The sequence below is a fragment of the Bubalus bubalis genome, chromosome 20 (assembly GCF_019923935.1).
Source record: "Bubalus bubalis isolate 160015118507 breed Murrah chromosome 20, NDDB_SH_1, whole genome shotgun sequence".
Lineage (NCBI taxonomy): Eukaryota > Metazoa > Chordata > Mammalia > Artiodactyla > Bovidae > Bubalus > Bubalus bubalis.
In genome coordinates this window covers 59,210,234-59,234,008 of record NC_059176.1, presented here as the reverse complement: position 1 = coordinate 59,234,008, position 23,775 = coordinate 59,210,234, and the positions used below count along the sequence as shown (strand labels likewise).

The 23,775-nt window shown below is 39.4% G+C and overlaps 1 long non-coding RNA gene across 3 annotated transcripts in view; it reads left to right on the top strand.

Moving 5' to 3' along the window:
* The window catches only part of LOC112580907, a 32,287-nt gene extending 15,594 nt beyond the window's left edge, over window positions 1-16,693 (top strand). The window contains exons 2-5 of one of the 3 annotated variants that reach the window (XR_006546929.2): window positions 3,382-3,539; window positions 7,015-7,059; window positions 13,189-13,246; window positions 16,416-16,693. This is a non-coding gene — a long non-coding RNA (uncharacterized LOC112580907). Of the gene's footprint in view, window positions 1-3,381; window positions 3,540-7,014; window positions 7,060-13,188; window positions 13,247-16,407 lie in introns of all 3 variants that reach the window. The other 2 variants (XR_006546930.2, XR_006546928.2) reach the window with 2 other exon arrangements.
* Window positions 16,694-23,775: the final 7,082 nt, after the last annotated feature.

The following is a 23,775-nucleotide window of genomic DNA, read 5'->3' as shown; positions in this document are numbered from 1 at the left end:
TGAAATTTCAGTGTTTTCAGCTTCTGAGGACAAAAAAGAGCTTTCAAATACCACTTCACAGAATTCCCCAAATTTTACAAAATAGTTATTGTAATTTCTGCATTATGAAGCAAAAAACAGTTTCAAAGAGATTAGGAGAGCAGCCTGACTCATCCACTGGTAAAAACATTTAAAAAGAAAATTTTTGAAAACAATAGAGAAAAAACATTGAAAACAACAGATGAAAACATAAATAACTTCTTTATGTAATTTATGGAGAAAACATTTTCTAGGTAAAAATTGGTGAAAAAAGTCAAAAGCACATGTTACAAATTTCACAAACGAAATAAAAGTACACACATCTAACTGAAGAAATTGTTTGTAACCAGTATGAAAGGAACTGTCCATCCTTGATATGTGAAGAACTCACACAAATCAACAAGGAAATACTGAGACTCCATAGGAACATACCACAATGTAAACTATCTGTTTACAGCAGAAAATACAAATAGTTTACACATAGCTTACAGCAGAAAATACAAATTGCTAATTAAAATAAAAAATATGTTCAACTTAATTTGCAATCAAATTCTTTTAAAATAAATAACAAGAAGTACCATTTTCAACTAATATTAGGAAGCCTTTTAAAATGCTCATGCCCAGTTCTTGGGAAGTTTCGGAAAGGTCTTTGTGGTGATGCTAATTTGGGTCAGAAAGATATTAATGAAAAGTGTTTGAATAATTTAGGTCAGAAATATTTTTTTTTAAATGTGTGCATTTTATCTATTACTTCTACAAGTCAATGCTAAGGGATCAAGCAGAAATGTGGCATAATTTTGTGCATTTGGATTTCAATTATAATGTTATTTATTAAGTTTTTTAAAATCTCCTAATTATCAATACCCTGGTAATAGTTTGTAAAGTTTTAATATTTTCATCCCCAAACACTGTAGCATTAAAAATAATGTGCTTAAAATCTGAGTTCTGTTTGCATTCAAGGAAGAAATCTTGCCATCAGGGATTTATTTCAAAATTCATTGTGAAAATTCACTTCTGGCAGACCGAATTTCATCTCTCAGGGAGGCTTTTCTTAATTTTGGCTAATCAATAAGAGATTCTCATACTTTGGCAGTTTTTCTCTACCTGCTTTTTTGCAAGTAGTTAATGGTCTGTAAATAGCATTTAAGAAGCACCAAGGGAGTACACCATTAAGAGGAAATCTTCAGGGAACCCTTTCATAGAAAGAAAGTCTTTGAATAATGCAAATATTTACTCCTAAATAACTTTTATTGGTTTTAAAATTTATTTTAAAATCCTTTAGGTGGAGCTTCCAGTCATCATGAGTATTTTTATTTCAGAAAAAAAAACAACAAACAATCACTCCCTTTTTATCCGAGTTCTCGTTTCCCCAACTTCTTTAGTAAACTTGGATTTGGCACTATAATAAGAGGATGGGCTGAGGATGTGGAGAGCTTCTGAATGACAGTGTCTGCTCTTCAGATTCTTTGAATTTGCATTTATGGAATCTGCCAACATTTTGATGGGCATTCCCAATCTGGTGTGGAGCTAAGAGGTGAAGTAGCCAGCACAAGTGAAATTAAGCAGCTTCGCCAGGACTTTACATCCTTCTGGGAGGAACTTAGACATAGCCACAGGCTCAACACTCCCATGGAAACTCTGTGGAAAATCACCACCACTCCCTGCTGCTAGGAGTGGGGAGACGGAGGTCCACCCCCAGACCTCCTACCTAACTCTAGGTCATCTCCCAATGTCTCAGAATGTCCCAGTGTGAACTGAGATGATAATTAGCACCTGGTCCATAGGATAATCAAGAAGATTGAGGCAAGGGTGATGTGGAAATGATTTTCAGTCTTGCACGGGGAAATCAAGCACTTACCACATTATATGCGTTTTGATTGCTTTCTTGTCAGACTCTATTCTGGGCTGGAAAATTCTACAGAGCAGGTGCAAAGTCTCCTTCCCTTCTCCTTCCCCAGAGCTTACTCCAGACCCTGTCACAGAGTCCTTGTTTTATAAATACGTGTGTGGTTTTTTTTTTTTTTCTTTTCACTGGACTGACACATAAAGGAGTAGTTTCTGAGTGGAATGTGATTGTATTTTAAACTCCTTGGAAGATACCCATATATTCCAAGGATCACTAGTTCTGCCAGAGCTTCTGTTAGTTTTATTTATCAGTATCTCTTCCATCATTGTTAACTACTTCACACAAGGCCCTGAACAAAATTTAAAGATACTTTACCTGTCTGTTAGAATCTTAGAATCTAGTTTCTTCATTGCACAATATGATTATTCAGTAATAAAGATATTAAGAATTGGACATTCAAGATTCATTCAGACTTCTCACAATGGCAAAATAATCCAGACCTATACTTTCTTGATTTGAAATGGAATCAGGGCAGGAAAAAGTTACAGGACTAATATAAAATAAGGAATAGCTGAATATACATTAAAATATGATTGCCAAACATACCAAGAGAAAATGGTTCTTTGGTGTTTTTTATTATGAAAGCTCAATTTTAAAATATCAATATTTTATGCTTTAATTTTTAACCTCTGACCAAGCTATTTGTCATTGTTGGAATAGTGTTCTGCAACCACTACTTATATGCTTTTCATTGTGAAATGGGTCTTTGGTGATCATTCTTTTTCATGGAGTGCATCTATCTTTCTCAGTTAAGATTTTCGGCTTTTACTTCCCCAAAGGTTACATCTATAATAATTGTGTTACCCTACCTGCCAGTGGCCATTTCTCAATTATTCTAACTCAACTATTTGTGGTTTCCAGTAGGAGTATGCTTCCCATTTCTTCCCGTACATGGGTGCTTGTTTCATGAATGCCTGTGGTTTATTTCCTCTTCTCCAGAAAATTAAGAGGCCATAGATCAGAGGGAAAAATGCTAATTTAAAGGCCAGGCATGGCATGGTTGAAAGCTTCACATGGTTTAGAATGCTATGAGTCCTTCAAAGAATTTCTTGAGTCTATGCAGTTTTCAATTCATTAAGGTCAGTCCAAGAATATTTGATCTATCTGCCCATCCAGGTAAGCTGTGTGTGTGTGTGTGTGTGTGTGTGTATGCATGCTCACTGAGGCTTGGTGAGACTTTAAATATTGTTAATTCTTTTTTTAAAAAATTTTGTATTAGAGTATAGTTGATTTACAAAGTTGCTTTAATTTCAGGTGTATGCAAAGTAGATCAGTTGTACATATACATATATCCATTGTTTTTCAGATTCTTTTCCCATATGGGTTATTAAAGAATAATAAATAGAGTTCCCTGTGCCATACAGTAGGTCCTTTTTAGTTATCTATTTTATGTACAGTAGTGTGAGCTTTGTTAATTCTGATTGTGAAGCAAGGTGATCGCTGACATGTTCTTACAGGGGACAGTTTTCCAGTTTTGAAGAGACCTGTTGGGATAAACACATTCAAGATAATAGTGTTGGGACAGGACAAAAGCCACTTCATTGTAAAAATGCCTTCAACCTGAAACATTCTGATGGACCTGTGCATGAACAATAGACACACACTGCCTAATGTGGTATGTAAAGATAGCAATAACCCTTAATGGCGACTGTAAAATGAAGCATTATGTTAGCCAGTAGAAAGGAAAATGCAAATTGATTCCCTTTTTGTTTAGATGTAAGTGCTTATCAAGGTTAGTAGGTATTCAAGATCTGTGACACCAGAATAATTTGTTTTATTATAATACATGGAAAAAGAGAGTGCTTGGGGCTTTCTAAGTGACTCGGATGGCCAGAGAAAATTCTACAGTCTGGGCTCTTAACAATCTCATTTCAACATATCTCGGACTCTATCTCATAGACAGAAAGGAGGTTCAGAACCAAAACCCTTTTAAAATGAGATGATGGTGTTATAGATGAAAGCTAGTAATATATTTTCCTTGGAGAGAATATAGAATTGAAATTTGCATTTTGATTCGAAGGATTTTAGAATTGCCTAATAGACAAAGGCTTTCCAAGTTCGTTATCTCAGGCTCCTGGACACTAGCAAGATGTTCCCTGTTGACTCTTCCCTGTCACAGGGGCTCAGTGGACAGCAGACATTATGATATGTGTGAGTCAGTTTGGCTGGAGCACAAACCACACCCAACCCAACCGCCAGGTCTCTCTATACTAAATCTAAGTCTATGGGACTCTTTTATTCTGGTCTGGTCACCAAGGTAACAGTTAATTTTTGCATGCTGTCACAGAGTGACACCTATTGTCTGATACAGCAAGTTTTGGCAATGCCTTCATACATCTCTACCCAGATGGTAGCTCAGGAAGAGGGAAGGTGAGAGGGCAGAAGGAATCATATTGATGGAAAAAGCTTTTCATTTGAAATGCTGAGCCACAGTGAGAGCTACTGAATGTCTTCGCTGGGTACAAGTGATCTCTCATAGCTAGGCTAATTTACAGAGATCCTGACAATGGTAAATATGGCGGCTCAGAATTTCCTTTCAGCTGTTAAGTAGATGCAAAATGCATGTCAAACACATGAATTCTTTAACACATGAATGAACAGATAAAACCAGCTCCATATAAATGGACTTAAACACAGAAATGGATATAGCTCTCTAATTCTTAAGTAGGATTTGGTATTTGGATCTTCCTTCTAGTGGGTTACTGAGTGAAATAATTTTAATGAAAAAAATTAGCCTTTGATTCAGTGGGTTGGTGAATTATGGACATAACTAGTTAGTTACCATTCTGGGGAATTGTGTGAGTGCAATACCTGGAACAATGACTGTCCCCCTCCGCCCACCACCTTGGGAATAGATCGCTGTCTGTCAAGAGAAAATCTCCCAGATAAATAATAAAACACTAAAAATGAAATCGACTGTATTAGTGGTCTTTGCTTTGCAAATCAGCAGAAAATAACTTGAGCTAGCTTATTCAAAAAACGGTATTCATATGAAGGATACTGAAGTTGTCATGAAAGGGCTGAATTAAGTGGTGTTAGAAAGCATGGAAATATTGATATTGAGGTCCGGATCTTCCTTCTTGAGACCTATCATTAGTGAACTCAGTTCCCAGGAATTCTCTGTTACAATAAACTCATGTAAGAAGGAAGCTGATTGGCCCAGCTTGGGCCAGAGATCTAACTACTCTGCATATGGTAGTCGGAGGAGCAGGGTTGTAAAACTTGCACATGACCCACCACTAAGGGGCCTTTCTGCAGAGTAGCGGGAGAGTCAAAAGAAAGGGAAAAGTGTGAGTTGGATAGACACCACCAAACATGTCAATTATAATGGTAAAATAACAAAGGTTTTTGTTTTTGGCAAATACTGATCTCATTTGAGAGACAGCGACTCTGAGTCTAGAATAAACTACAGGTACCATAGCATGGGGTTTCCCCGGTGGCTCAGTGGTGAAAGTACCTGCTTGCTAATTCAGGAGATGCAGGTTCAGTCTCTGTTTCAGGAAAATTCCCTGGAGAAGGAAATGGCAACCCACTTCAGTATTCTTGCTTGGGAAATCCCATGGACAGAGGAGCCTTGAGGGCTATGGTCCATGGAGTCGCAAAGAGTTGGGCATGACTTAGTGACTAAATAACAACAACAGTAGCAGAATCCTTGAGCCTTTCATAGTTCATCTTTCTTCAGTTTTTTTTTTAGCCCCATCTCAGGCCATACTATTCCCCTCCCACATACTGTAAAAAATTCACCCTTAGAACAAAGTCAGATATAGAACTTATTGTAGTTCCCTAAACATGAAGCATGTCATCTGTACTCCTACCCCCTTGCTTATGCCATGCTCTGTGACCCAGAATACAACCCCTCCCCTCTACCTGGGTGTTGGCCTTGTAGAGCACTTAGCAGGATTTGAATATCACCTCCTCCAGGAAGACCTCTCTGTCGCCACCATCAATCAAGTTCTCAGCTCACTGTGGCTTCTCTCCAGTGCCTAGAACATGAGAGATAGATTTATTTTTCATGTTTGTGGCCAAAGATGAGGACTATATTTATTTTGCACCTTTGTATCCTCTACTGCATCTGGGCCAGATGTTGGCACAAGAAGTGCTCTTTGGAAAAAGGAGTGAGGCAAAGTCAATGTGAATACAAACTCTAGAATATCTCTCCTTCTCTGCTGCTCCCCAGAGCAACATGGCTGTCGCCTGGACCTTCCTCTTGCAGCCTATAGGTGGCAATGAGAGGTTTCTCTCTCCAGCTCTTCTTTCCTTCAGGTCTGATGGTAATGACAGATCATTCAGGAGCATGCTGTGTTTGGAATGAAACCAACCAGCAACAGTGTTATACACACTTCAGTCCCTATCAATCTTGACAGGATTTTTATATGGGGATTTTATGACAAAAGGCTTCATATCCCATCACACCTTCCCCAAGCCATTCATTCCTGGGGGAATATTTATCTACAATCATAAAAAAAAAAAATTCTAAGAAAACCTGCAACATATTGCTATTACCCAACATAAGCAGCCTCCATTGTTCCTGCTATTAGCTACACAGACCCACATGCTATTCCAGTGTGTGATGTATATACAATGGACATGTTTTTATAGTTACACATTCACTTATACCAATTATACAAGTATATGCTATATACAGCAACCTTTCTTGGACATAGAGTGGCAAAGTCACACACACACAGAACACAAAAGGAAAGGAAAGAATATTATTGTCCTTCATAAATAAGCCTCATTTTTTACGCCAAAAGTTGGGGAGGTGGGTGATAGAAACCAGCACAACATTGTAAAGCAATTATACTCCTATAAAAATTAATTAAAGTAAAAGAAGTGAGAGGAGGGGCACAGAATTCTAAATGAGGTGAGATACAGGCTTTTCTAAACATTTTACATCTTTCACCTTTTCACTGTGTCCATTTTGCTAAATCCACTCCCAGCAATCAAGGCCAGCACACTCATTTGTCTAATTTGGAATTAGAGAGAACGCGGATTGATTTTTCAGCTTCTCTCGGAATACAGGGGAAGGGCCATCTGTTAGGAAGAACAGGGTGTGTAAATCCTTCTTGACTCATCTTCTCTGACAACAGGGATGGAAGAGTAGCTGGTGGACTGCAGCATTCTCTGGATTCGTGGTAAGAAATTCACCCTCCCTCCGAGAAGTCCATCAGTTAATATTAACAAGCAAGAACCACTTGGCAGGAAGCTCTGAATTTCCCCCAGACTCTGAGTCAAGAGGTCATCAAGGAAGGAGTCTGGCTGTAAAGTACACCTATCTTCCTGTGATGAGAGTGACGACCGGGGTGACTGGAATCAGAGTGTAGCCTGCCCTCCTTTGGCAAACAAACATCCACTCTAGTAAGTGCCTTTTAATGTGCATCGAGGCTGTGTCTAGGAAAAGGATGCACACTTGGCAAGTACAGAGCTGTAAGGGGATCACTTTGACATGCCGATAAAGCTTATTGGTTTACTTTGGACTTGGCTTTATCATTTACTGAAGGATATTATTAGTGTGGAGATGATAGCCGTTTTCGGACTTCTCGAACAAAAGCCAGTGAAATGCATATGAACCAGAGGTCTGTTATGGAGAATCCTACTCTGTTTGTTCAGTGACTTTGGGATCCTAATCATGCAACTTAACAGAGATAAGACTCAGAGCAGAGAAAAAGAGCCCACCCAGTTTGGGGCCCCCAGGAAGACGAAAGTCAGTCGTGTTAAAAATGGAAGCCCATCCAACTCTGAGCATGTGTGTCGTTTTCTCTTATTGCAAATATGATATTATAAAAATAGGCTTGCTCTTTGGAGCCAGATGGCATGCAATACGTCTGAAGCTAAATCCAGTCTTGTGACAGTGGTCATCGCCAGCGAGGAACCACTTGGTCTGTGATGCCAAACTATTCGGTTCTTTGTGAGTCTTTTCCATCAAGCAAGCTCTTCGGTACTTCTCTGAGTGTAAAGAAACATACATGCCCCTTGATGACTGTGGGACTATTGTTTTGCGAGGTATCATTTTGTTTGTTCTGTTTCATCTACCTCACTCTTTAGAAAAAATAATGAAGAACACATAAATAATAACCTTGGTACTTATCAGCAACTAGCTTGTTGCTTCACAATCTGATTTCAGTGCTTACTTTTCAATGATTTCATTATTGATTGATGTATCCATTAATTCAGCAAAGTCTTCAGTTGCATACAAACCAAGATTGTAGGAGCTCAAGTCAAATGATATAAGTTGGGTTCATCAACATACAGATTTTAAAAACCATGTCATCTTGGGAAACTTTACATTTTTCTCAGTTCTAGCTTCTATGGCTTATTTATATTGAAGATAATCCTCCTAATTGTACCATTTATAAAAGTGATTTGTAAACTGTAAATTACAATGCAAATACTTTTGATTCTCAGAGGTTAGGACTGGAATATTATGTAAGTTAAATATAAGCGTATTTTAAGCATCTATTGTATGCTCAGAAATATGTGAAGTGTTTTGTAGATAAAAGGACTAAATTGACAGAGTTTCTATACTCAAGAAAGTTCGAGTCTATGAAAATAAAATAATTTAATCATGGAAAAGACACAAATTTAGCCACTGAGTTGTCTGAAAATTTTCTATAAAGTAATCTGTTTACCAGGCAAGGCCATTAACATTGTGATTCTCTGTGCTCCTTGGTCTGATTTTGCAATAACCTATGCAACCAGCAATAGCTCTTATTTTAAGATAAGCTTCCTCTAAACATAATAAATTATTCACTTTTATTTAAAAAGCAAAATTCTGCTTGTTAAATAATTTCCTTCACAGCATTTTGGAAATTTATTGATGGACATTGAATCCAGGCTACTTGTCTCTGTATTTTTCTAGAAACCAAAAAGATTTTCAAATAATAATTGAGAATATTTTTATTATTAACAGCAAATATTCAATTGTTAAGGCAAAACTTCCAAATGTAGGCTTATCAAAAAAAAGTTTGCTTATATATCAATTGGCTGTTTTATTTAACGAGTGTGCATGTGCTCAGTCTCTCCGTCGTGTCTGACTCTTTGTAACCCCATGGAATGTAGCTGCTAGGCACCTTCCTCTATCCATGGAATTTTCCAGGCAAGAATACTGAAGTGGGTGGACCCAATGATCGAATCCCTATCTCTTGCATCTCCTGCATTAGCAAGTGGATTCTTTACTACTGAGCCACCTGGGAAGCATTCTATTTATTAGCTATGTGAATTAAGAACTGAACTTTTGGAAATTCAGTGTTCTGACAAGTAAGTGGGAGAAAATGTCCCATTTTAAAGATGAAACATAAAAATATGCATACAGCACTTGTAGTAATTAGCTGCAGCTCAGGTCTGGTAGTTTGAAGGAATAGAAGTTTCTTTCTTTCTCACACAGCCACCCGGGAGACTGATCAGGCCTTCCTCATGGGTTGTAAGAACTCCACTTCCACCATGGATGCCAGCAGGACAGATAAACTAGACAGATGAGGGACACTGCTTAGTGACTTGAGGATCTGGTCCAGAGAACTGGTGCACCCAGGGACCTCTGTCTGCCCAATGGCCAGAGAATCCTCAGGGAAATGATCACCTCCAAGAAATGGGCACTGTGACATTGCCCTGTGGGTCCCCTCATCCAGCATCCTTCAGGGTACTTACAGCATTGTCCTTACAGGACTAATTAAAATTTGGCTGATTGTTAGTGATTTTCCTTCCATGATGGCACTTTTTATGCTAAAGGTCACCTTACAATATTATGAAACTCAGCCTTGAAGATGTAAAGACAGCACATGTGGGGCGTGAAATGAGCAGGTGTGTGTTGAGATGGGTGTGTAAAGTGATTCATTCAACCAGGCAAAAGGGGGCAGTTGTGTATGGGAGGCCTGTTACTCCAGGATGAGAACCTGCTGGGCAATCCTCAAAATGTGTCGCTAGAATCCTGGTGGGATTTTTACGAACTAGGAATTGCCACTGCTATTTCTGAGCAGGCATCCACCGACTCGGGGTCCACAGGGTTGCAGTTGAGAGCCCTCTTTTCCTCCAGAGGCCAGAAGACTTCCCGGCTCTGAGTAGGTGCCACAGATGGTGCTGCAGGTAAGTGTCAGATGGGGAAGCAGCATGCGTCTTTGTCACCTTGCCTTCCCCAGAAGCCACTTGCCTGAGCCGCTCTCCACTGTCAGCCAAGGCTCAGGTGTCTGGCTCCCTGCCCTGCTCCTGGAGTTCGCCTTGACTTTGCAGCTTGTGCACTCTGCCCCTTGGAGGATGAGAAATCACGGGCAACAGAAGCCATTGGAAGTGACACCAAACAGGGATTCTGGCCTTGGCTCTCATTTACGTCTCTCCTCTTTTTTTGCTCCCCTTGTAGCTCAGATTTGCAGTGTCACTCTATGATATTTGGGGCCAGTGTTGACCCCAAAGACAGTGGACCCAGACGCAGTCGATCTTATATTCCTTATCATAGTCACGTGATAGATAAACCTGCCTTAGAGGAGTTTGGTTTCACCTATATTGAATTTGGGCTTCACAGGTGGCTTAGCAGGTAAAGAATCCACCTGCAATGCAGGAGATGCAGGAGATGTGGGTTTGACCCCTGGGTTGGGAGGATCTCCTGGAGGAGGGTATGGCGACCCACTCCAGTATCCTTGCCTGGAGAATTCCATGGAAAGAGGAGCCTGGCGGCCACAGTCCATGGGGTCACAAAGAGCTGGATACTACTGGAGTGACTGAGTACACGCACACATCCTGAGTTTGAGAAGACGCAGAATTGTGAATGTCCAGCTAGTTTAACGGAGAAGGTGATGGCACCCCACTCCAGGACTCTTGCCTGGAAAATCCCATGGACCGAGGAGCCGTCCGTGGGGTCTGCGAAGAGTCGGACACGACTGAGCGACTTCACTTTCACTTTTCCCTTTCATGCATTGGAGGAGGAAATGTCAACCTACTCCAGTGTTCTTGCGTGGAGAATCCCAGGGACGGGGGAGCCTGGTGGGCTGCCGTCTATGGGGTCACACAGAGTTGGACACGACTGAAGCAACTTAGCAGCAGCAACAGCAGGAGCTAGTTTAAACTCCACTGACAGAACCAGAGGGAAGGTCAGGCCTAGGGGTGTCTAGAGCCTCTCCGAGGTTCAAAGACTTCTGAACCATTTCTGATTTTTTTTTTAAATATAACTGACATATTAAGAAAAAAAAGAGAGAGAACAAATAGAAACTTTGTGGCATATTTAACATTTTTTACATGTATCAAAATAACACCTTCATTAGATATAATGCAGCTGCCTTTTTAAAGAAAATTAAGATGGAGTTCCTAAAATATATATAAGCATGGAGGATTAAGTAAAATGGTTTTATTTTTATTTTTTTTATAAGAAATGATTTTATTCCTACTTTTTAGTTACCATGCAGTTTACTCTGATAATATGACTCTGTTACTAGCAAAGCAGTTGAACTAACACCCATAAATACAGGATGGGAGACAGTTAACATGCACTAATGTTTCTCTAAATAGGATGGTTTTTTATTGGGGTATATATGGGGTGATTCTTCCTCTTGCTGTGCCCGGGACAGTCCTGGTGTAAACCCTTTGTCTCAGCATAATTATTAATAACATACAAAGAGTCTCCCAGTTTGGATGATAAATTGTTTAATCAACTTAGCAATATGTTTAAACCCCTATGCTGAATGCTTTCTTTCCACGGTCCCCACATGGCTCAGTAACTCTCTGTAAAGCCTATTTATAGAAACATCAACATTCTCAGTTGGAGGCACTCTGAGAATAATAGGCTTTGGAAATGAATATGGGAGTCATCTCCATAGAGGTGATGCCATAAGTTGAGGTGGTGAAGTTGAGGTCTTTTTCAAAGACAGCAAAGACTGCCAAAATGTCACGGTTATGCTTTGTCATAAACCTTTTAGTGCCTTTACATGGAGCCCTTTATTCTTTCTCTGAGCAGCGGGCAGAGGGATATAGTGTCTTGTATCAGATAGACTGACCCTAGGGTTTGAAACCCTATGGGAATGGATTTATGAGGAAGGAGAGGGTCAGTTCTTGTAGCTAATTTCATATGAACTTTCTGTGGCCAGATGCTGGATAAGTGCTGGACCAGTCTGCTACCAGAGATGGGTGTGTGATGAGATCTACATAAGCCCTACATTAGTTTTGGACTTGGCATTTTCCATACAGTGACCCCATATACCATCTCAGCCAATCCTCTGATTCTACTATGAGATTGGCAGTACTTGTAATATTATTCCTGGTTTACCCTCGATGAAATAAAAAAAAAATCAGAAGAATGTGAAATGCACAAGTAACTCAAGATGACTCAGATGTTAAAGAATCTACCTGCAATGTGAGAGATCTGGGTTCAATTCCTGGGTTAGGAAGATCCCTGGAGGAGGGCATGGCAACCCACTCCAGTATTATTTCCTGGAGAATCCCATGGAGAGAAGAGTCTGGCGGGCTACAGTTCATGAGGTCACATATAGTTGGACATGACTGAACGACTAAGCACAGCACATCAGTCAGGGGAAGAACAGGGTTCAGACTAAAAAATCCTTCAGACTTGAATCCAGAGTGTTTCCGTGCTGCTGTGCAGGAGGGGGAAGTTAGAAAAGGCTTGATTAGTTCAAGTTGCTAATGCTCGACCAACGTTGTAATCTACAGGGCCACACGTGACAATTGATCTTACCAGAGATGCACTTGAACTGTCGGACCCTGACAAACCATGGTTTGTCAGAAACAGGATCTGTTTCCATGCAGATCCTGCCATTTCCTACAATCACGTGCAACATATCCGTCTGAGCCTTTTTTTTTTTTTTTTTTTCATCAATTGCATTATGTGGAAGGATGATCAGTCCTACTTCACGGATTTGGTTGTATCAACTGAGATTTGTATAACATGCCTGAGGCATATTATACAGGAGGCACCAAACAATCCATTTCTTCTTTAAAGTATGTGTAAAATACTTAGGATTTAGGATGGCTTTAAGTCCCATTTGTGATTTCTAGGAGAGAGACAAGACACTTGAGGCTACTTCACATTTTGGTGAGTTAAGTGAAACCAGCAGCTGAATTTGCTGGCAGATAATAGCACATGTGTCCCACCGCTGCTCTTTCCAAACATGGAATAAATCTGAAATTTTCTAGCACTGGAAAGAAATGTAATATTTAAAGGTAATTTGACCTGTATATGTGCGTACCATGAATATTTAATGAAACCTATGGCAAATGTATTTATATAGCATTAAACTGAGGATATTTATTTCTGACTCATTTTCCAGGATGTTATTTCCTCAGCAAATGGGAAGTTGCCCTCTATAAAAATGCTCAGTTCTAAAGGTAAGCTTAAAGATGTTAGAGTGGAGCTCTTCTTTTTCCTGGTTCAACTGCGGATGCTAACTCTGCCGCCTTAAAAAGAAGAAGAGCCATTTTAAACGGTCAAGATGTGTCCCAAAGACATTATAGATCGAGGGCTAGTCCCAAGTACCACTCTTTTGATCCTTTTATTCTATTGTGTAGAGTGTTTACAGATATAGATGGCAGAGTCTAATATTTTATTTCCTGTTAATATAGATCATTATGCTCCTTTATAATATTTCAATTTGCTAGTGCTTTAAATAAAATGGGCATACATGTTTCAAGTTAGTTGATATAATACCTAATTCAGAGATGTTTTTAAATTTATTTTTTTGGATTGGATAGGATAACCACGTGGAATGAAGTTATTTTTCTCTGAGGCAGCTGCAACTTTGGGATTAAAAACAGCAAAAGCAAACAAACAAGTGACAACAATAATAAAAGAACAAATATTAAGTGCTGTGTCCAGATGCAATTTGATAAATTAGGACTTCCCTGGTGGCTCAGATGGTAAAGCATCTGCCTACAATGTGGGAGACCTGGGTTCGATCCCTGGGTCAGGAAGATCCTCTGGAGAAGGAAATGGCAACCCACTCCAGTACTCTTGCCTGGAAAATCCCATGGACGGAGGAGCCTGGTAGGCTACAGTCTACCATGGTGTGGTAGACCCCATTCCATGGGGTTGCAAATAGTCGGACATGACTGAGCAACTAAACTTTCTTTAAACTTTATTAAATTTACCATTAAATCAGATGAGGTAGATTTGGTTTTCATTAATAACCTCAGATATGCAGATGACACCAGTCTTATGGCAGAAAGTGAAGAGGAACTAAAAAGCCTCTTGATCAAAGTGAAAGAGGAGAGTGAAAAAGTTGGCTTAAAGCTCAACATTCAGAAAACAAAGATCATGGCATCTGGTCCCATCACTTCATGACAAATAGATGGGGAAACAGTGTCAGATTTTATTTTTGGGGGCTCCAAAATCACTGCAGATGGTGATTGCAGCCATGAAATTAAAAGACGCTTACTCCTTGGAAGGAAAGTTATGACCAATCTAGATAGCATATTGAAAAGCAGAGATATTACTTTGCCAACAAAGGTCCATCTAGTCAAGGCTATGGTTTTTCCAGTGGTCATGTATGGATGTGAGAGTTGAACTGTGAAGAAAGCTGAGCGCCAAAGAATGGATGCTTTTGAACTGTGGTGTTGGAGAAGACTCTTGAGAGTCCCTTGGACTGCAAGGAGATCCAACCAGTCCACCCTAAAGGAGATCAGTCCTGGGTGTTCATTGGAAGGACTGATGCTGAAGCTGAAACTCCAGTACTTTGTCCACTTCATTCAAAGAGTTGACTCATTTGAAAAGACCCTGATGCTGGGAGGGATTGGGGGCAGGAGGAGAAGGGAACAACAGAGGATGAGATGGCTGGATGGCATCACCAACTTGATAAACATGAGTTTGAGTGAACTCCGGGAGTTGGTGATGGACAGGGAGGCCTGGTGTGCTGTGATTCATGGGGTCGCAAAGAGTCAGACACGACTGAGCGACTGAACTGAAGTGAAATCAGATGTGCTAGGTTTGGGGTAAAAGCTTAAGTTGTGATTTGATCACTTAAAAATTATTTATTTATGGCTGTTCAAGGTCTTTGTTGACACGTGGCTTTTCTCTAGCTGTGATGAGCAGGGGTTGCTCTCTAGTTGTGGTGCCTGGGCTTCTTGTTGTGGCGGCTCCTCTTGTTGCAGAGCACAGTCTCTAGGGCACGTGCCAGCTCGGTAGTAGCTGAGGTTCCAGTCTCTAGAACACTGGCTCAGTAGTTGTGGTGCATGGGCTTAGTTGCTTCACAGCGTGAGGGATCTTCCTGGACCAGGGATTGAACTTATGTCTCCTGCATTGACAGGCAGATTCTTTACCACTGAGCCACCAGGGAAGTCTCTTGACACTTTTCACAACTAGAAAATCTCAACATAGTTGAGGAGAAAATATTACAGAAAAATAAGTGTCAGCTCTTCTTATCCTGCTGGGTAACCATGTGAGCTAGAAAAGTCAATCTCACTCACAGGTCAAGGGTACAGGAAGAGCCAAGGTTCCAAGGAAGATTGTGCCAGCTAAGTCATAATTGCAAACTTTTTCCATTCCCTGATATGGTTTCCATTTTATAAATAACCATAGTCCTCCTGAAAATGTCACTGTCTTAAGGAAAATAAATCCACTTTTTATAATCAGCATACTCTTTTAATATGTCATTAGCAAGAAGTCCTATTTTGCTATCTCTTGGCAGGGAAATTAAAACTCATTTTGAAACTTAAACAGCTTTAACTATATAAAAGCACAGAATTCCAAAGGAGCTTTTTTAAAGACTGCATGTTTAAAAACTGTAGCACAGAAGAACTGATAATGTGCTCACAGTAGAAGTGCTTGTAGTTAACATGGAAGTTTGGTACACACATGATGTCATTCTAATAGTTGCCAAGTTCCACCCTGACTTTCTCTGATCTTCATAGTCGAATGGCTCTTAACTATGATGCTTGGGGGTAAATTGCCTGTTATATAAGAGTGTTTTAAAATCTCATGGTTATGCCTACTTGTCATAAACCTCTTTGTGCCTTTACGTAGAGCTCCTTTTCCTCTCTGATGGGGATAGACAGTAGAATGTAGTATGGTGCTGTATCAGTTAGTCTGACCCTAGGCTTAGAAATCATGTGGAAATTAATTTGAAGAAGGAGCAAGGATCAGCTCCTGTGGCTGGTTTTAGATGAACTTTCTGTTGCTGGCACTCAGTGGGCCTAGCATAGTGTGACCCAGTGCATGCGTGCACACACACACACACACACACACACACACACACACACACACAATAGCTAATAGAAACAAAATTCTCACAAGATACTTACCCTTACTGTGTAAAAAACAGAATGGTATTTTCTGTTCTAGCCTATCTCATTCTATTAAAAAAAAATAAAGTGGGTCACAACCCACTGAACTGATTTCTCAGTCCACTAATAAGTCATGGCCTGGAGTAGGGGAAGCACAGGCCTGGCACCTAGCAAGGCACATCTTGCATGTTTTTAAATTTAAAAAAAATTATTATTACTTTTAACCATGTATATATTTATTTGACTACACTGTCTTAATTGTGGCAAATGAGTTCTTTAGTTGCAGGATGATAACTCTGAGTTGCAGCATGTGGATCTAGCTCTTTGGCCAGCAATCAAACCGGGGCCCCGTGTATTGGGGACATGGAGTTTTTGCCACTGAACTACCAGGCAAGTCCCAGGGTGTGTGTGTGTGTGTGTGTGTTCCAATAACCTAGTGTTTTATAACCTACTGTTATAGCACATGGAACTCTGAAAAGTGAAAATGTTAGTCACTAAGTTGTGTTCAACTCTTTGTGACCCCATGGACTGTAGCCCGCCAGGCTCCTCTGTCTGTGGGATTCTCCAGGCAAGAATACTGGAGTGGGTTGCCATTTCCTTCTTCAGGGGATCTTCCCAACCCAGGGATCAAATCCGGGTGTCCTACATTGCAGTTAGATTCTTTACTGTCTGAGCCACCAGGGAGGCCCCTGACAGTTTATTGCTAAAGAATGTTAGCCATAATCTGAGCCTTCAATGAGTCATGGTAGTAACACCAAAATTCACTGACCACAAATCAACAGAAAAATGTAATAATAATGAAAAAGTTTGAAATACTGAGACAATTACCAAAATGTGACATAGAGACATGAAGTGGGCAAATGCTGATGGAAAAATGGCGCTAAAAGACTTGCTCCGTGCAGCATTGCTACCAACTTCAATTTGCAAAAGATGCAATATCTGCAAACTACAGTAAAGCAACATAATAAAACAAGCTATGCCTATAGTAAAAAACAATAGATGCTGAATGGATAATATTAAAGAAAATAATTTTAGTTTTTGCATTTATTTTGCAATTGAATCTTGTGAGCACATTTTTAACTTGCAAAAGAATTGGATGATGGATCCCTGAGAAGGAACAATGTGTGGTGTTGGGCTATTTTGGTCTCTGTGTCTCTCCATGAGCTTGTGCCCTGGAGAAAATGAGAGATGAAACCTGCAAAACTGATACCTCCTCCCTAAGTTCTCATCGTGGGAGGACCTTGCTGGCTGCGGCAGCCATGGACTCTGCCTTGGAGAGCTTTCTTTCATAGAAGACCTTGCCATTAAGAGGCAAGGAGCACAATCAGCTGACAACCTGCAGTTATTGCAACTCCAGGGACCACTTCAGCTTTCCAGCTGAGACCACTCTCCTCCCAGGCAGCCCCAGCCAATGCCTAAGTGTGGCAGAAAGTACCAGGGTCCTTCAATAAGGTAGTCTTTTTGCCACTGGAGTTCCTTGTTGGTGTGGCTGTTCTCAGTCAGATTTTTATTGCAGTCAGAGGCTGTCCTGTCAAATTTTGCCTTTTTCCTTTTAATTTTTCATGTGCATTAACCCCTAGTCAATCTCATGCACCCTAGATATTTGACCCCCTCCCTCCAAGCTCTCAGAGCCTGGAGAGATGGCTTCTCTCTCCCTATTAAGAGTTAGTATTCTCCCTGTATGGGAAGAGGCCAGGAGTTCTCACTGCTAAGTCCACTGGGTCCACTACCTCCTTTGCTGCCTGCCAAACCAAAAACTGAGGTTAAGTCATAGCTTACTGAAGATGTCCTGAGCCTGGTGAGAACTTTGCGCCAAAGGGGCAATAAGAAAATCAGTATATACAGGCAAAAACCAGGGGGGCACCTACAGACTGGATTTGGAGGGTGCTTGATCAAGGTGATTAGCCAAAAGTGAAGAGAATGGGTTGGTCTGTCAGGATGTAGGACTTGACACCAGGGGATGATGCAAACTTGTTGGGAAGCTGGCTCTGGAAGCTTGGAAAGCAAGATGGCCCCACTGAGTGAAGTTGAAAAGCTGAATGACTATGGCAGGTGGTTGAGGAAGAAACTAAAAAGTTCAGTAAAGCAGCCCGTGCTGGAGAGGATGGAATATTATGTTCTAAGTCAGGGCCCAGAGGACTCAGTATTCACAAGGCTGCTGTGAATGTGCCAGTGAGCAAGGCACCTGCATCATTAACTCTCCTCTGCAGGCTGACACAGAGCTTGTTCATTGAGAGCAGTGGGGATGTCGGAGTCCCAAAGCAATAGATACCAGGTGGTGGCACTAACCACCAGTACTCCGGGACAGCTGTGCAATGAGTGAGAGCAGGGTGGTACCCAAGGGGCCTTGCCTCACAGAGAACTGAAGAGATTATTAATTGGATGAAATAGGGCCCATTTTTCCTAGGGACAAAATAAATGGGCAGTCATTGAGGGTTGTACCTAATGCGTATAATCAATTTAATAAAGTCCACACAACTAGGAACTTTACTTTGACCTAAATTCTATCATCTTTGAGTGGAACCTGGAGTAGGAAAAGGATCTACCTTGGGAGCAGGTTACAGGGCTTGCATTCCAGTACTTGGGTCACACAATCACATGTCAGTGGTGACAAGCGATGCTGAGAGGAGTGCACGACAGATTTCAGTGGGAGGGTCACAGTGCAAGACCCCAGGATTCTGAAACAAGGCAATGACATTTGCAAAGAAGAATTAAGCATTAGCATCCTTCTATGTGCTGAAAGAGATAGAAAGTTTAAGAACAAGTGACCATGGATCTAGAACTTTCATCATGAACTGGCTTCTTTCAGTTATATATTGATCAGGCAGGCAGCACAGGAATTTAACATTACATGGAAAAGGAACATGTAAGATAGAGCCCAAGTAGAATCATATGGTGCTTTGACTCACTGAGAAATGTGGGGATTAATTGCATGAAATAGGGATGGTTTTCCTAGGGACAAAATATGCTGCAGGAGGGCCCAGTGGCCCCATCTCAACTCTCATCAATGACTTCATGGGATCTTCTGTAAGACAACCTGATGGAGGAACCAGATCTCAAAGATAATTATCAGGGATCATCTTACAAGGGACAAGCCATTAAAGGGTGATGGGCTGCATCATAGTCATAGTTAAAAGGTGGCTTGAAAACCATTAGTAAGATAAGCTCTTCCCAGTGAGCAGAGCTTTGAGTGATTTACCTGGTCAGCCACTTTTTTGTGGCAGGAAAAGTGGCTTAAGCTGAGAATATGTATAGAATTATGGGCAGTATTAAATTTCCTGGCTTAGATGCCCCATGCATGTAAGAAAAAAGACTGAGAGATCAGAGAAAAAGAGGTAAGAAAAACAGAAGGAATGCCAAGGAAGCACTTACAGCCACATTCTGGAATCATCTGTAAGAAGGTAAAGGGTGAAACTAACCCAGTAAATGTTGATGAAGACAGGACTCAGAGTGGGGTAGGTGGGGGGGTCACAAAATTCCAAATATTAGAATCCAGAAGTCATCATTCTTTGAAGACCCAGACATAGGCAAGAACATAAATACAAAGCAATCCATCACTATAAACACTGCATAACTAATTTGTCTGTTAGTGCAAAACAGATCAAAAACACTTTAAAAATATTTGGAGCATTAGAGGAGATTCAAAAATATTTCTGGACTGTTTAGAAGAATAAATGAAAATTAAAAGCTCAATATATATCCTCATAAATTTAAGGCTTAGATATCAACTGTCATTATTTCTGCACCATTCATTATTATTTTATTGTAACTAAATAGATTTTTGAGTGATTTCAGGAATTTATTCTAGTTTTATTTCTCACACTGAATCATAAATTCCTTAATTGCCAAGTTTTCCACTGTGGAAGTTTCCTAAAGTCATCTTATTGTTGGGGAAAAGCTACAGTATCTTAAACTTTCCACTGGGGTTCAGATCATGGGTTGAAAATATGTGACTACAGTATGAAAGCCTGTTACACTCTGGAAAAATAATTTTAAGCTCATCTTAATGTTACCTTTTCTCTCTTCTCTAATTTTACCCGTATGTTTGTTATCTGATGCATGTGTGCGTGCTCAGTCACTTCAGTCACGTCCGATTCTTTGTGACTCTATAGAGAGTAGCCCAACAGGTTCCTCAGTCCGTGGGATTCTCCAGGCAAATATGGGAGTGGGTTGCCATGCCCTTCTCCAGGGCATCTTCCCAACCCAGGGATTAAACCTGTGTCTCCTGCATTGTAGGTGGATACTTTATCAACTGAGCCACCAGGGAAGCCCCTGTTGTCTGATATTATAATGATAATTATTAGCATCACTAAATCACTTGTTGAATCTTAAACCCCCCTCGGATTTTAAAACACAAGAATCTATACTAGTATGGCCAGAGTTGGTCACTAAGCATTACAATGAAATGCCTTCCCTGTAATTTTTATGTTTCCTCTTCAAGTTATTTCTTTATTTTTGAAAACATTTTTTATTATTCCACAAGTAATACATATATTATTTGTAGATGTCTTTAAAACTTGGACACATGAAATTTAAAATGTTTAAAAATTTTACATTACCTTTAATCCTACCACTAAGAAATCACTGACTATAAACACTACTATACCCCTATATTCTCTGTTTTTTTTCTTCCAGTTAAAGGGGGAAGAAAAAAGAGCCAAAATGGTATACAAATAATTCATTTCAGTATGTGAGTACAAGCAAACATGGCAGGGAATTACAGACAGAAAAATAATAGAGCAAATGGAAAAATAATAATAGGAAACAATAGAAGAAAATTTTCCTGACATGAAGCAAAAGTGAGTTCGGATTAAGACTCACCAAATGCCTACAAAATATATCAAAGGAAAGAGAATTACATCCAGTCTTCTTGTAATAAAAAATCAGCATTTGAAAATAATGTTATGAACTATAGCACAGAGACCAGAAGGTAACAGACAAAAGGAGGAGAAACAAATTTGTCATACATTTCTTCTTTTCATAAATGCTTCACACAAGGGAACCACATCTGCATATGCTTTGAGAATGAAAAATTGTAATTCAAGGTTTCTAAATAAAGAGAAGCTATGATTCATTCACAAATGAGATAGAAAAAATGTTCTCAGACTCAAAGAATCCCAGAAAATAGATCATTTAAACTTTTGTGAAAAAATTGAGGACATATTCTAACCAAATGAGAAATGAATCAAAATAACAGATGAAAGAACTGAAAGAATATGATGTAAATAAAGAGTGGTGAAAAATTAAATTCATAAACCCTAAGGCTTTTTTTTTCAAATATTGACCATAAAATATAGTCAAGGAATATAATACACATGTCAAAATTATTCTTGAAAAGGGAGATTAATAAAGTAAAAGCAGTTTGTCAATAATAATCTAAATTTCAAATTTGAAATTATTGTGAAATATATAGGAAATTGGGAGTAAGAGAGTTGAGTCAACATACTTTAGATATGCAACACTAACTTGATGGACGTGAGTCTGGGTGAACTTCGGGAGTTGGTGATGGACAGGGAGGCCTGGCGTGCTGCAATTCATGGGGTCGCAAAGAGTCTGACACGACTGAGCGACTGAACTGAACTGAACTGAGACAGAATATATAACTTTTTAATCACTGGAAAGTAAAGGAAAGAGTAAAATGTGTAAAGTGTTTATTAAAAAACTTATTTTTCCTTAATAAATTTTAGGGATTTTTCTGACTTTAAATATTTTCTTCAATAACACCACAGAACATTCTATTAAATACTCTCATGGCTTCCCTGGTGGCTCAGATGGTAAAGCGTCTGCCTGCAATGCAGGAGATCCATGTTCGATTCCTGGGTCAGTAAGATCCCCTGGATAAGGAAATGGCAATCCACTCCAGCACTCTTGCCTGGAAAATCCCACGGACGGAGGAGCCTGATAGGCTCCAGTCCATGGGGTTGCAAAGAGTCGGACACGACTGAGCGACTTCACTTTCACTTTAGTATTTTAACTTACATCTTATATTTAATGTACTGAATGTGTTGTCAAACTTTATTCCAACCAGTTTATATCATTTTACAGTCCCACTAACAATGACTAAAAAGGCCTGTCACCTGTACGCTAGCTAACATGCTGTTACAAGAAAAATGTACCAATACTGTCGCATTTTAGCTCAGCCACTAAATATTTCATTCATATAGATTTTTCCTGACTTGAAATAAAAATTTAATTTTGCTTAAAAATGAGTTAGCAATATACTTATATGCTGAGTGTATTTTTCCCCACAAATAATTTAAAATGTATCTTTCAAAATAGACCAAATGCTAAACATTTTCTCATTTTAGCAAATGTGGTTTCTGGCCAAAATTACTGTCAAGTACCTTCAAAATATTTGATAATAATTAATATAATTTTGTTTGATAAGACAAGAGACCTTTGGTGAAAATACTTACAAAACTAATTGTGAATGTGGTTAAGGTAGATAATCACTTTGCAAGTGATATTTCTGATTTTAGTGTGGTCTATTAAGTATAAGTAGAATATATTAGGCTGCAAGTTTTCAGAAGTCTGTTTTTATTTGTACCTGCTTAGAGGGAGGAATAAAATCAGGAATTATTATGTTTCCTAGAGATCTTTTTTCTTTTAATGTGTCTGCTATCATCCTACCATAGTCTTTTCTTTTTCAGGGAAAATGTATAAAAACACATAAGAAGGCTGAGTGCCGAAGAACTGATGCTTTCGAACTGTGGTGCTGGAGAAAACTGTTGAGAGTCCCTTGGACAGCAAGGAGACCAAACCAGTCCATCCTAAAGGAAATCAACCCCAAATATTCATTGGAAGGACTGATGCTGAAGCTCTAATACTTTGGCCATCTGATGTGAAAAGCCAACTCATCGGAAAAGACGCTGACTCTGGAAACATTGAGGGCAGGAAGAGAAGGGGTGACAGAAAATGAGATGGTTGGATGGCATCACTGACTTAATGGACATGAGTTTGAGCAAACTCTGGGAGATAGTAAAGGACAGGGAAGCCTGATGTGCTGCAGTCTATGGGGTCGCAAAGATTAGGACATGACTTAGCAACTGAGCAACTGTAAAACAACAACATGATATGACACAACAAAGAATGTACAGAAAAAAATTAAGGCTCTCAAATAAAGATAAAATCAAGCAATAATATGGGTAGTGGAATACAATATTTTTATTTTAAAATCTTTAATATTAATACCACAATAGAATGCCAGATAACTATTTAAATTAAAGTAAAATTGATTTATAATATTATATTAGTTTCAAGTACACAGCATAGCAATTCAATATTTTTATAGATTATATTCCATTAAAAGTTATTGCAAGATAAGGTCTGTAATTCCCTGAGCTAGACAACACATTTTTGTTGCATATCTACTTTATGCATATCTATTTTATTTAAGTAGTTTGCATCTCTTAATCTCATACCCCTATCTTCCATCTCCCCCTTCTTTTTTCTCATTATAACCTCTAGGTTTTTTTCCACCCCCCTCTATACCTGGGAGTCTGTTTATATCTTTATACATGTTTTTTTTTTTAGATTCTACATATAAGGATATCCTACAGTATTTGCCTTTCTCTGTCTTACTTCACTGAGAAAATAGGTACATTCATGCTATAAATGGCATTATTTGACTTCTTAAGTCA